Genomic DNA, 13,292 nt, shown 5'->3' on the forward strand with positions numbered 1-13,292 from the left:
CTTTGACCTTCTATTATCTCACATTAATTGTCTAAGCAAAGATAAGTTAACTAGCCCACTAATTATATATAATTAACCATCTTTGTAATTAAGTAGTAATCAATATTTAATCCTTCTTCTTAGTCCCTTTGGGAAATTAAACCCATGACCATCACTTTGGTACCAATTAACACACATACAAGAGCCATGCGAGAAGTTCTTACAATAATTTTTTTCTAATACATAACATATTTTACAGAGAATTCTATAATGTTATATTTAGATTAATGGGGATTTGAATTTAGATTTACACCAAATCTCTCATTTGTTTATATAGAAGTTTATATATGAATTTAGATTTGATTCAAATTTAAATCAATATTTTATTATAACTTTTTTTATAATACATATTTTTAAATTCCTCCAATATATTTACAATTTTAACTACTTCAAGTTCTCATTTTTTTTTTATGGTTTTACTATCAGTATTTTTGTCATTTCATCTCTTGTTGACATCTTCAATATTCTATTTTTGTTTCCAACATTATGTTTTTGTTTTGAATCTCAACTCATCTCCACTTTTCTTTTAAAATTTTTTAGCTATATATTCAAACGAAGAATCCTAAATACATAAATTTTAAATATAAAATTTTAAGTATAAGTGTTTTAAATCTTAATTTTAAATCCAAATCCCTTGATCCAAAAACTATGCACCTAAAAATTTATCAGAAATCAACACCTTGTGATGAGAAATAAAGATGTTTAAAATCAATCCAAACCAATCACACTAAACCAAACCGAAGTAAACTAATTATAAATGAGGTTTAGTTTAGTTTTTCTTTTTAAAAAACTAATTAGTTTGGTTATTTGTAAATCATTATTACAAATAAGTTACAATTAGCTAAATGTTATTTATAATTGATTAAGATAATTTTTTAATTTTTAATCAAGTGTTTTAAAGATATACATTAATTTTTAATAGTTAAGTATGCTAATTAATTGTTAAAAATATTCTATTGTGCTCAAGAGATTTTTTATTGTAAATAATAATTAAAAATTAAAAATTATTGGTGAACATAAATATATATTTGTGATTAAGAAGAATATCTCATTTGATCCAAACCTAAACCAAACTGAATTTAACCACTCAAAAATCAAACCAAATTAATTAGAAAAAAAAATTGAATAGGTTCTAGACTATAGTAAATTAATTGATTTGGTTTGATCTCATTTTTCCTCAAAACAAATCAAAACCAAACCTATAAACATCTTTAGTAAAAAAGATGAGTCAACAGAAAAGTATTTGAGACGCAAATTATTTAGTTTAATAAAAAAACAACATATAGATCGCATGTAATGTTTGAGACATAATTAAATTAATGATTTTTTCAATAAAATTAGAAAAAATAAATTTATAAATGAGGTTAAACAAGAGATTAAGTTGACAAGGATGAAGAAAATGGGGAGCAATTTGAAGTGTGGAAAGTGGGAGCCAAGTGTCCACATTAAGAAGAGAGAAATGATTGCAGGTAAGTACAATACACATTAGCCTTCTTCCTGTCTTTCTTGTGAATCCCACTTTCCCGCACTAAACATGTTGCCGTTTTTAATACGCTAGTAGCTAGGTTTCGTGTCACAACAATATATATCACTTCATATTTAAATTATAACTTTCTACCAAAAAAAAATTGTCACTCTTAATTTAATTAAATTAAAGCACCACATATATCACCTAATTTTTAGACCGTACACTTATGATGAGTTGATCATGCATAAAAAAATAAGAATCTGTGGGCTTAGGAGATTCTGCGTTCATCACAAAAGACTATGTATTCTGTAGTAGCTAACTGGAAGTTTGTTTTCATTATAAATATAAAATTTTAATTTATATATAATATATAAATTTAAGTTATACTCTAATGTAGTTTATTCTTGGACTTCATATATGATGCATTGGGTGGGTTTACTAAATTCCTAAACAATATGCATGGTTGGCATTTATGGTTTTGTAATTTGTAGCACCATATATTTGCGTAAGAAAGGATAATAAAATTTTCAATCTCTCAATATTATTTCAATTATCAATTTAATTTTTAGTGATTCAATTCTTTATATTTTTTTAAAATTATTATGTGAGTATTTTAAGTTATAACATTCAAAAATTGAGTCTCAAAAAATTAATTTACCGTGTGAAGTATATTAATAAGTTGACACATATAGGTAATTAATTGAAAACAAATTAGCTCTTAAGTTAGTTTAATTTTTATTAATATAACTCCTTTTGTTCTCTTGTTTTCATAATTTTTATTCTGTTTTTTTAACTAAATAATTACACTTGTTTAATTAATCTACATGATTAATTGCATCAAAATATTCTATTATCCATGTAGCAAGAGTTTAACAATGTTATTACCTCCTCTTTAAACAATAAGAACCAAATTAATAAAAATTAAACTTAAAGAACTAAGAGTTACATTATCCCTACATAAGAACAAGCCATGTATATTTTCTGTTTAATGGTAAATTAAAATATCAAAAAAGATTATTCGCTGTTGTCTTGTTGATATCTCTAGAGAGTAGAGGAAGATTTGTTGGAATATTATTTATGAATTAGCATTAATTAATAAGCCCAATAAATTGGTCCTTATGATCTTGTGTGGACCGTGATAGGTGGACCACACAAGTGAGCCCAATGGGCAGAGGCCCAACCCACAACCCAGTAGCCGTCAGTTATTTCCTATCTCTTAACTGACTGAGTCAGAGATAATAGATAATATAATTATTTAATTATATTAATAAGGCGGTTACCGATCTGATCTATATAAGACGATTAGTCGATAACCACAAAGATACGACTCATTTTCTTCTACTTCCATTATCTCTGAACTCTCTGAAGGCTCTGGGGACCTGAGGGTTGTGTACCTGCCTATACTCGAGATAATCGAGATCTCTCTAGCACTCATGGATTCTTCAGGTACGCATACATTACTTTACTTATCTATATAAATTGAGATATTAACATACAACACGTGGCATCAGAGCCTGGTTACAAATATCAATCTATATATCTCAATTTATTATTCATTTTATGCGTATGAGCATATTCTGAAAGCCTTAATGAGAACGTGATTTTCTGAGCTAAACCCGCCACTTTCTAAACCGGTCCTCGAAGCCCCGTCGGAGTCTGGCTTTGAGTTCTGCACGCCGGTTCAAGCTACAAATCATGGCGTAATCTGGACTGGTGGGGTGAGAGAGGCGTCGCCGAAGGCGGGAACACGCGACCTTCAGATCTTCAATCTGGACTGGTGCGGTGAGCGTGGAGGAGTCACCGGAGTCTCCCTATCTCGATCTCCGGCGTTTTCTCCCCTCCTCAGGTTCACGTTGCCGTCGCTCGGCGCCCACCCCATGGCTGTTCTGGCTCGCGGCAGCAAAGGAGGCTGCAACAGGGTCATGAAACCGGATCCTAGGGATCCGGTTTCATGGTTTTGAGCCCAAAATTTCATTTGGGCCCAGCTCATAAAAAAAAAAAAGGGAAGGGGAGGAAGAATGGGCCGCAGTTTCACTTAACAGTATTGGGCCTTACTCTCGGCCCAGTAGTACCAAAAAAAAAATTAATTCTGTTAATTGCGTTTCGTCCCCAGTTTTAATTACCTCCTTTGGCCCAAAATTTATCGAATTTATGAATTAGCCTGATGATATTTCTAAAAATTACAGCATAGTCCCTTAACTTCCAGAATTGTAATTTTGACCCAAATCTCTTCCAGAATTACTTATTTACCCCTGATTACCTTTCAAAATTTTACTTAAGTCCTAGATTCGTTTCCTAATTCCCAAAAGACCCTAAGGACTTTTAAAAATTATGTTGTTTTGTCCTAAGGTCATAAAATTTGTGACTTTGTGAATTATTGATGATACTCAGGATCTTGTAGCATTGATAATGGACATACCCCATAGGTGTGACATTATTAATGTGATTTTGATGGTTGGTTTTGAGGATAGGCTAATAGCACTCCTTTAATGTGTTAGATATTTGTTGTACCCTATAGGTATGAAAATGTTTAATGCATTATTTTGTATGGACTTTTGTGTGAGCTAAATCTTTATGGTATATGAGCCTCCTTAGTGCATGGTTATAGTTGCATAATTGATAATCGCTTGTTGGGAATTCTGTTTTATAATTATGTTGTGCACGCATAATTAATATTTCCCATTTTCTGTTTTGCGATTTCAGTTTCTGCTTTTACGCAACTATCCTTTGTGAAAGCTCTTAATGGAACTAACTATGATGACTGAAAAGAGTCTCTCAATATGTATCTGACCATTTCTGAGAAAGATTTAGCTCTGAGAGAGCCCAAGCCTGCGGATCTCTCTTCCGAGTCCAGTGCTTCTGAAATAGCCTTCCATAAACAATGGAGTGAGTCCAACCGGATCTGTCTAGCGATCATCAAGTACACAATTGAAAAGGGAATTAGGGACAGCATTCCTGAAAATGATACTGCAGTGGAGTACTTGAAAGCTATTGGTAACAAATACAAAAAGCTTGACAAGACTCAAAAGAACTACTATCTGTCACTTCTTGACAATACTCGATACGACGGAGTTTCTGGTGTCAGGGAGCACATTCTGAAGCTTGTTCATTACTATAACAAGCTTAAGTCATATGGGATTGATTTGGGTGAAAGCACCTTGGTTTACCGTGTTCTTCAATCACTGCCATCAGAGTACGCATTCTTGAAGACTTCATACAACTCACAAGAAGCTGAATGGTCTGTTGACCAGATGATATCGATAGTCACTCAAGAAGAGGAAGCTATAAAGAAGAATTCCTCTCACTCCATAAACTATGTTTCCCATGGCTCTAGCAGCAAATCTGGAGGGTCACATAAGAAAAAGGGGAAGAAGCATGATGCCCCAAAGCCTAATAATCCAACCTTTAAGAAGGATGGTGATAAGAGTGAGAAATCGAGGAAGAAACCCTTTAAAGGGTTATGCAATTATTGCAAGAAACCGGGTCACATTAAAGCTAATTGCTTCAAATTGAAGAACAAACAAGAAAGTGAAGGTACAACTCTTCAAACTGCCCCTCTAGCTCTAGTTTGTTTTGAATCTAACACCATTGAAACTTCCTTTGACTCATGGTGGCTGGATTCTGGTGCCACTGTACATGTTGTGAATTCTCCACAGGGGCTAAGAAACCAGAAGGTTCCAAGTGAGGCACAGAGGTCAGTCTTTGGCATAGCAGGGAGCAAGGCATCGGTTGAATGCATTGGAACTATTTCTTTATATTTAAATTCTAGTCATGTTTTACATTTGAACAATGTTGTTTATGTACCTTCTACGAAGAGGAATTTAATTTCAACTTCTGTATTGGATATTTGTGGCTATTCATTCTTCCAAGGAAATGGGAAAATTCACATTTATTTTGATTCCATTAATGTTGGTGTCGCTTCCTTGATATATGGTTTATATTGATTGAATGATTGGTCACTTGAACTTCCTAATCTTCATGTCAATGCTGCTATTGGGTATAAACATCAAAGGCCCAATGATAATTCCTCTATGTTATGGCATCGTCGTTTGGGTCATATCTCTAGAGAGAGATTGAAACGCATGATCAAGCAAGGTGTCTTACGAGACCTTGATTTCTCAGATTTTGAGACTTGTGTTGACTGTATAAAGGGAAAATTCCCTGCTAGAGCTAGGACCAAAGGGGCAAAGAGGTCTGAAAATACTTTAGACCTAATCCATACTGATATCTGTGGACCTATCACGCCTCCGGCTATGGGTGGGTTCAGATATTTCATCACCTTCACGGATGATTACTCTCGTCATGGATGGATTGAACTCTTGCGTGAAAAGGGCGAGTCCCTTAATGCATTCAAGACCTTTAAAGCAACAGTCGAATTGAAATCTGGCAAGTTGATCAAGTGTGTGAGATCTGATAGAGGAGGAGAATTTTATGGGAGATATACTGAGACTGGTAGGAACCCTGGGCCATTTGCTTTGTACCTTCAAGAGCATGGCATTGAAGCTCAGTATACTATGCCTGGCACCCCGCAGCAAAATGGGGTTGCAGAAAGGCAAAATCGTACTCTCATGGATATGGTTAGGAGCATGATCAGTCACTCCTCACTGCCGGAATTCTTGTGGGGTGATGCACTCAAAACTGCTGTTTATATTTTGAATAAGTTCCTAGCAAGTCAGTTCCAAAGACTCCATATGAGTTGTATTTTGGAAGGACTCCTGCGCTGAAACATATGCGAGTTTGGGGTTGTAAAGCACAGGTAAAACCTTACAATCCACAACAGATGAAGCTTGATGCTAAAACTATTGATGGTTTCTTTATTGGATATTGCATCGGATCTCGTGGGTACAGATTCTATTGTCCAAATCACACTACTAGGGTAATTGAATCTGACCGAGCTTACTTCTTTGAAGATGCCTTAGACAGTAGGAGCTCTGTGCCTAGGCACATTACCTTGCATGACGAAAGTAGTATTTTGCCTATGCCTATCTTGACAACTCCTCATGTTGACAGAAATAATGCCGTGGATCAGAATGAAGCTCAAGATGAACCACCTTTAGAGGGTGATAGGGACATGGTTGTTGAACCGAGACGGTCCCAAAGGGTTCGCAGGTCTGCTATTCCAGATGATTACATGGTATATTTGCAGGAATTTGATTCAGATGCTATTGATAGCTTAGACCCAATGTGTTACCAGGAGGCTATTTCTAGCTCGCATTCTTCTGAATGGTTGGAGGCTATGAGTGAAGAAATTGCCTCTATGTACCGCAATCACGTATGGGAGCTTGTAGAGCTACCAAAGGGGTTTAAACCAGTGGGTTGCAAGTGGGTCTTTAAAACAAAACGAGGAGCTAGGGGTGAAATTGATAGATATAAAGCCAGACTTGTAGCTAAAGGCTACAACCAGAAAGAAGGTATTGATTACACAGAAACCTTCTCTCCGGTATCCACCAAAGATGCTTTTAGAGTGGTAATGGCTTTAGTTGCACAGCTTGATCTTAATCTTCACCAGATGGATGTCAAGACTGCATTCTTGAATGGCGATTTGTATGAAGAAGTCTACATGACATAACCTGATGGTTTTGTTGAATCCGGTAAAGAACATCTAGTATGCAGATTAAAGAGATCCATCTATGGGTTAAAACAAGCCTCTAGGCAGTGGTATCTGAAATTTGATGAAGTTATCACCTCTCTCGGTTTTGTTGAGAATGTCTCAGATCAGTGCATCTATCAGAAGTTTGATGGGAACAATTTTCCATTCTTGTTCTCTATGTTGATGATATCTTATTAGCCAGCAATTCAATAAATTTCCTCAATGAGATAAAGCACCTATTGTCTTGCCATTTTGACATGAAGGACATGGGTGAAGCCTCCTTTATTCTTGGGATACAAATTCATCGTGATAGATCTCGTGGTATTCTTGGTTTATCACAGGCCACTTATATTGAGCGGGTACTTAAGAGATTCAAAATGGATTCATGCTCTCCTTCACCTGCTCCTGTACAGAAAGGTGAGCTGTTGTCAAAGTCACAGTGTCCTAAGGATGATAGGAAGAGGGCTGAAATGAGAAAGATACCATACGCTTCCGCTGTCGGCAGCCTTATGTATGTTCAAGTGTGTACTCGACCAGATATAGCTTTTGCCATTGGAGTGCTGGGTCGATACTTAAATGATCCAGGTCTGGATCATTGGAAGGCTGCTAAGAAAGTTATGAGGTATCTTCAAGGTACAAAGGATCATATGTTGACTTACAGAAGGTCAAATTCTCTTGAGGTTGTTGGGTATTCTGATTATGACTTTAAGGGATCAGAAGATCTTGAGATTGTTGGCTTTTCAGATTCAGATTTTGCCTCTTGTCTGGATGATCGTAGATCCACGACTGGCTATATTTTCATGTTGTCCAGAGGAGCTGTCTCTTGGAAGAGTGTGAAACAGACACTTATGGCAGTTTCATCTATGGAAGCTGAGTATATTGCTTGCTTTGAGACTACACGTCACGCTATATGGCTGAGGAAGCTGATATCTGGCATGCACCTAGTTGAGTCAATATCGCGTCCTCTAACCATTTATTGTGATAACAAATCTGCAGTATACTATGCTAACAATCACAGAAATTCCAGTCGTACAAAGCATTTTGATATCAAACTTATGTTTGTGAAAGAGAAAATTGCTGAGTCTCAAACCCGTGTGGTACACATTCCTGGTACGCAGATGCTTGCAGATCCGCTGACTAAGGGCTTACCTGTAGAAGTTTTTCAAAATCATGTAACTTGTATGGGTATTATGAATTCCTTTGATGCCCTAGTTTAGTGGGAGTTTGAGAACCTTCTTTGTTGCAATTTCTCTTTAGGCTTTGTTTTCTTCTGTGAGTTATGTTCAGTTCAGTTAGATGCGTCTATATCATTTGTATCCCTATAGGATTCAATGATTCTGTTGTGGTACGCTATGCATGTCACTTGTTTCCCCATAAGAATCAGTGATTTATGCTGTTATCTTACTGAGCTGTGTTTGAAATAAAATATCATATTTTACTCAGATTATGAGATATTATATCACTTGTTTCCCCATAGGATTCAGTGATTTTGTGGGGTTTCATTTTCTGAATTTGTTTGTGCCTTGTTTATACAACTTGCTTAATTAATGCAATTCAAGTGGGAGATTGTTGGAATATTATTTATGAATTAGCATTAATTAATAAGCCCAATAAATTGGTCCTTATGATCTTGTGTGGACCGTGATAGGTGGACCACACAAGTGAGCCCAATGGGCAGAGGCCCAATCCACAACCCAGTAGCCGTCAGTTATTTCCTATCTCTTAACTGACTGAGTCAGAGATAATAGATAATATAATTATTTAATTATATTAATAAGGCGGTTACCGATCTGATCTATATAAGACGATTAGTCGGTAACCACAAAGATACGACTCATTTTCTTCTACTTCCATTATCTCTGAACTCTCTGAAGGCTCTGGGGACCTGAGGGTTGTGTACCTGCCTATACTCGAGGTAATCGAGATCTCTCTAGCACTCATGAATTCTTCAGGTACGCATACATTACTTTACTTATCTATATAAATTGAGATATTAACATACAACAAGATTAGCTTTTGTTGTTAATGGTGGAAGTTTTCCTTGTGCATACCAAAACAAAAACAAAAAACAAAAACCATTTCCATATTTGCTTCTTCCTTTTAATTTATGTTCAAAACTTGAAGCATTTATGTATGTGGTTGAAAGATACATTGTTCATTGTTCTTCTTCAAAAGCATGTTGGATGCAATGAAGAATATAACACACACACACACACATGTTATATGTACGCATGCGTCTCCAGTGTTGACATTATCTTATTTATTTCTTTATTTCTTTATTTTGGCCAAAGCAGTGTTGACGTTATGAGACTGAGCCTATGATGATTCCGTTATCAATCAATTTACACACACACCCCCCCCCCCCCCCATTTTCGGCCTCTCCACTTATATAGTATATGTAAACATTCATTTCACTTTTATACATTAAAAAAAAATATTATAATTATAAATGTTTAATTTATTTTTCAAAATATGTATATTATTTCTTACATTTTATTAAAAATTAGTAAATTAAAGTGCTATTCTCTGTTTGGTTTTTAGTATTACATAGAATAAATGAAAATTAATTGACGTAAAATTAATATATAATATCAAAACAAAAAAATTAAATAATAATGAAAATGACATGCTTAATTAATATAAAGTCAAATGATAAATGAATACCAAAAAATTTAAATAAGGGAGACAAAAATAAAATACAAGATACGCTGGCCCCTTGTTTTCTTTGGACCAAATCAGAAGTAATTAGGTAAAGTTACTTTTATTAGGTATTACTATATAATTATCAATTAATCCCACAGAAAGCAATTACCTTCTTCGTAAAAGACAGATATTTTCATAAATTTCGCTTTCCAATACCTTTTTTTATTTTCATGAAAATGCAGGAGCACTGACCTTCTTCTTAACTTGACCGAATAGAAATTATGTGAGAGAAAAAGAACACTTTCCATTAAAGGATTAATTAAAATAACCCCTTGATGACAATTTTTCTGCATACAGAAATTGTCAAGCCCATAGGTTTTTCTTTTTTCTTTATTTTTTTTGGGTGTTATATTAAACCAATAGGTTTCCAAATTTATGCGTGCGCACTTTTTTGTCCCCTTTGTTAAAAGAAGAGATAAGAGATGTTACATTCCACACTCTCATTAAGACTTTGACAATAATGCCGCGTTGCACCAATGACTCACCAATCGGGTGAAAATAAACCAAACCCCTGTCAGGGTTTATGGTTTGCTTATTTTACATTCATCCTAACTTATTTATTAAATAAATTTAAGTTATATTTAAATTTTTAATTAAATTTATTTAATTAAATAAGCTAAATTTATTCTTATAAAGCTTAACCTATAAATCTAATAGGCTAACTTATATATATATATATATAATTTTTATGCAATATTATATACTGTATATATATAAGTTTTACCATTTAATTTTTAATTAATTTTTTTGTAATTATGTTTTCAATTAGATTATATTTGTATAATAATTTTAGTATCATTATTTTATTATTATACTGTATTATAGTCAGTAAATCCTCTTAATTATTATATATATTGTAATTGATAATTTAATTGATGTGTGTGTGTAGACTTTAATAATCTTAAAGCATGTTTAAAACAGTTAAAATTAATATGTAAATTTATTTAAAAGGCTTACTTTAAGTAAATTTTTGAATAGACTTTTAATCCAAGCTATAGGCTTTAGACTAGCCTAGACTTTTAATTTATCACACAGGCATAGGCTTATTTAGTTTATTTTTCACCCATCCTCATCAAAATTGGCTTGTATATATGTCTCATTTTCTCTCACCTATTTTTGAAAATTAGATTTTTTTAAAAAAAATCTTCATAGCTAAATAAATGGTAATTTGATATTAAATTGTTCATATGGATAATGGAAAATTAAACTTCAACTTTAATTTTATGCAATTCGGTTTCTACAATTTTAACTTGGATGTAATTCAATCTCTTAATTTTAACCCAATACAATTGACAACTCAATTTTTATAATTTTAGTAATTTAAAATATTAGTTCCTAAATTTTAAAATAACTTTATTCTTCATAATTTTATTTTTTAAAAATATAGGAACCTATATTTTAAATGATTAAAACTATAGGTATATATTGAATTATATTGCCAAATTAAAATTTAGATACTAAGTTGCAATTGAGTAAAAAATTATAAAGATTTAGTTACAATGAGTCAAAGTTAGATATTAGATTATAATTGAGTCAAAACTATAAGAATTAAATAATTAATTTTTTTATATGCAATTATGAACATAATTATGATCCCTTAATGAAAAAGGTTAAAATATACTGGTATACTTGTTTTAGTTTTATATATAAGTTATCTTCTAAAAAATTTATTTCTTTTTAGATAATATATTTATAATTTATTTACCCTTCTTTAGTTATAGTAATAAAATAGTCAAAAGTAACTTATAAGATTGAACGGTGTAAATAATGACCGGCCTAAAAAGAAATTATAATATTTGTGCATGGTAAGTGAAATGTGACGTTTCTAATCCCAACAACTAAGATGGATCTTCCATGTATTGCAAAAATAATGCGCAGTATACTACTCCATGTCTAATGCTAGATTCACTTAATGTGAACCGTCAGCTTATTATCTTCTCGTTATATAGTGAACTGTCTTTCAAACAAGTTGTTATATATGCTTATAATTAATGACCATAAAAGTATAGATATCTGAATCTTTTTTCTCATAGGTTCAAGTGAAAAATTGAATTATTGTGCTGTTATTTTTCTCTTATTTAATTTGAGAATACTATGAATTTTTAAGTAAAAATCCAAGTTCGAATAATTTGCATAGCCTAAATCTCCTCTCAAATTAACTACTCCTTTTTCAGATTTTGTATTATTCGAATTGATGACTAAAACAATACAAATTATATAGATTAGTTTAACTATTTAAAATTACACTGAGAGAATTTGAAGATAACATACTATAATTCATTTTGGCATTCATGCTTGTCATTTTCAACATATAGTTTATGTACCGCAGCATAGTTAATTTCTACTTGTTGGCCACATAACATATATTCTTACTACATACAAGATGAATATTTGGTACATTTTTCCTTTGTGTAATTAAATGGGATAGCAGATCAATTAATTAACTTTGATTATCTCTATCATGTTTCAAGTTGGGACTTCCACTTCCTTCTTAATTTGGTCTGTGCTGCTTAATTTGTCACAGTTCGGTTTTTTTAAATGTTATCCAGACACTACCATTAGTTAATGCATGTAATTATTTGGCACCTCACAATCAGATATTTATAGTTTTGTGCTACTTAATTACTCAAAATTCTTTTTTTTTGGTAATCATTTTTTTTTGTGAATGTGAATCTAGTATTCAAAATTCTAATGTTGGCTTCAGTTGGGTGAGACTCTCACAACTTATATACTTCTCATCCTAAATATTGGAGTTAGTTAACCAATTCACACGTATTAATTAGAAAACCTAGGTTAGTTATTTATGTAAAAAATGTGTGCTGGTTTTCTAAGATATTTCTTTTAAAATTACAAAGAAGTTATAATATCCAAATCCTTAAATTTTTGTATTTTCAAATGATAGATTTAGTTCAAATTTAAATCTAAATTCCTGTTAATCCAAGCACACCCTTAGATTGATTAGGATTAGGAATTACGTTTTAATTGGATTTTCTTCATTATCACTATCTTTTCAGGATTATTTTAAATTGTATTTAATTAAATAAAATAAGATATCTAGTTATAGCTGGATTATCTTTATTTATTTTTAAGATTAAGGTTAAGACTTGAATTATTTTTTTTTGTTAGAGCTCTGTAACTAGCTCTAGAAATAGTAATGATAGCCGAATTTGACTGATTAAATAAAATGTTCAAAATGTTTCAAAAGTCTCCTCCGATCCCTTTCTTTTTATTCTTTCAATAATAATGTCCCCTTTTCTAAGCCTGTCTCTTATTGTTTCACATCAAATAAGTATGGCTTGAATAGATCACAAACATATGTATATGTGCTCGTCATCTTGACTATGCTGAAAGCTAAGGTCCAATATCTTCCTAGCATATCCAGCCTAGGTCAGGACTTCCTTAGATCCTACCCTACACACGTCGGAAACACCCTCACAAGATTAAACTTGAGTTCTATACTATCATTATGGAACCATACCAAAAAAGATGTGT

This window comes from Prosopis cineraria, unplaced genomic scaffold (genome assembly GCF_029017545.1).
Source record: "Prosopis cineraria cultivar Desert tree isolate PC_DT_omini unplaced genomic scaffold, ASM2901754v1 PC7, whole genome shotgun sequence".
NCBI lineage: Eukaryota > Viridiplantae > Streptophyta > Magnoliopsida > Fabales > Fabaceae > Prosopis > Prosopis cineraria.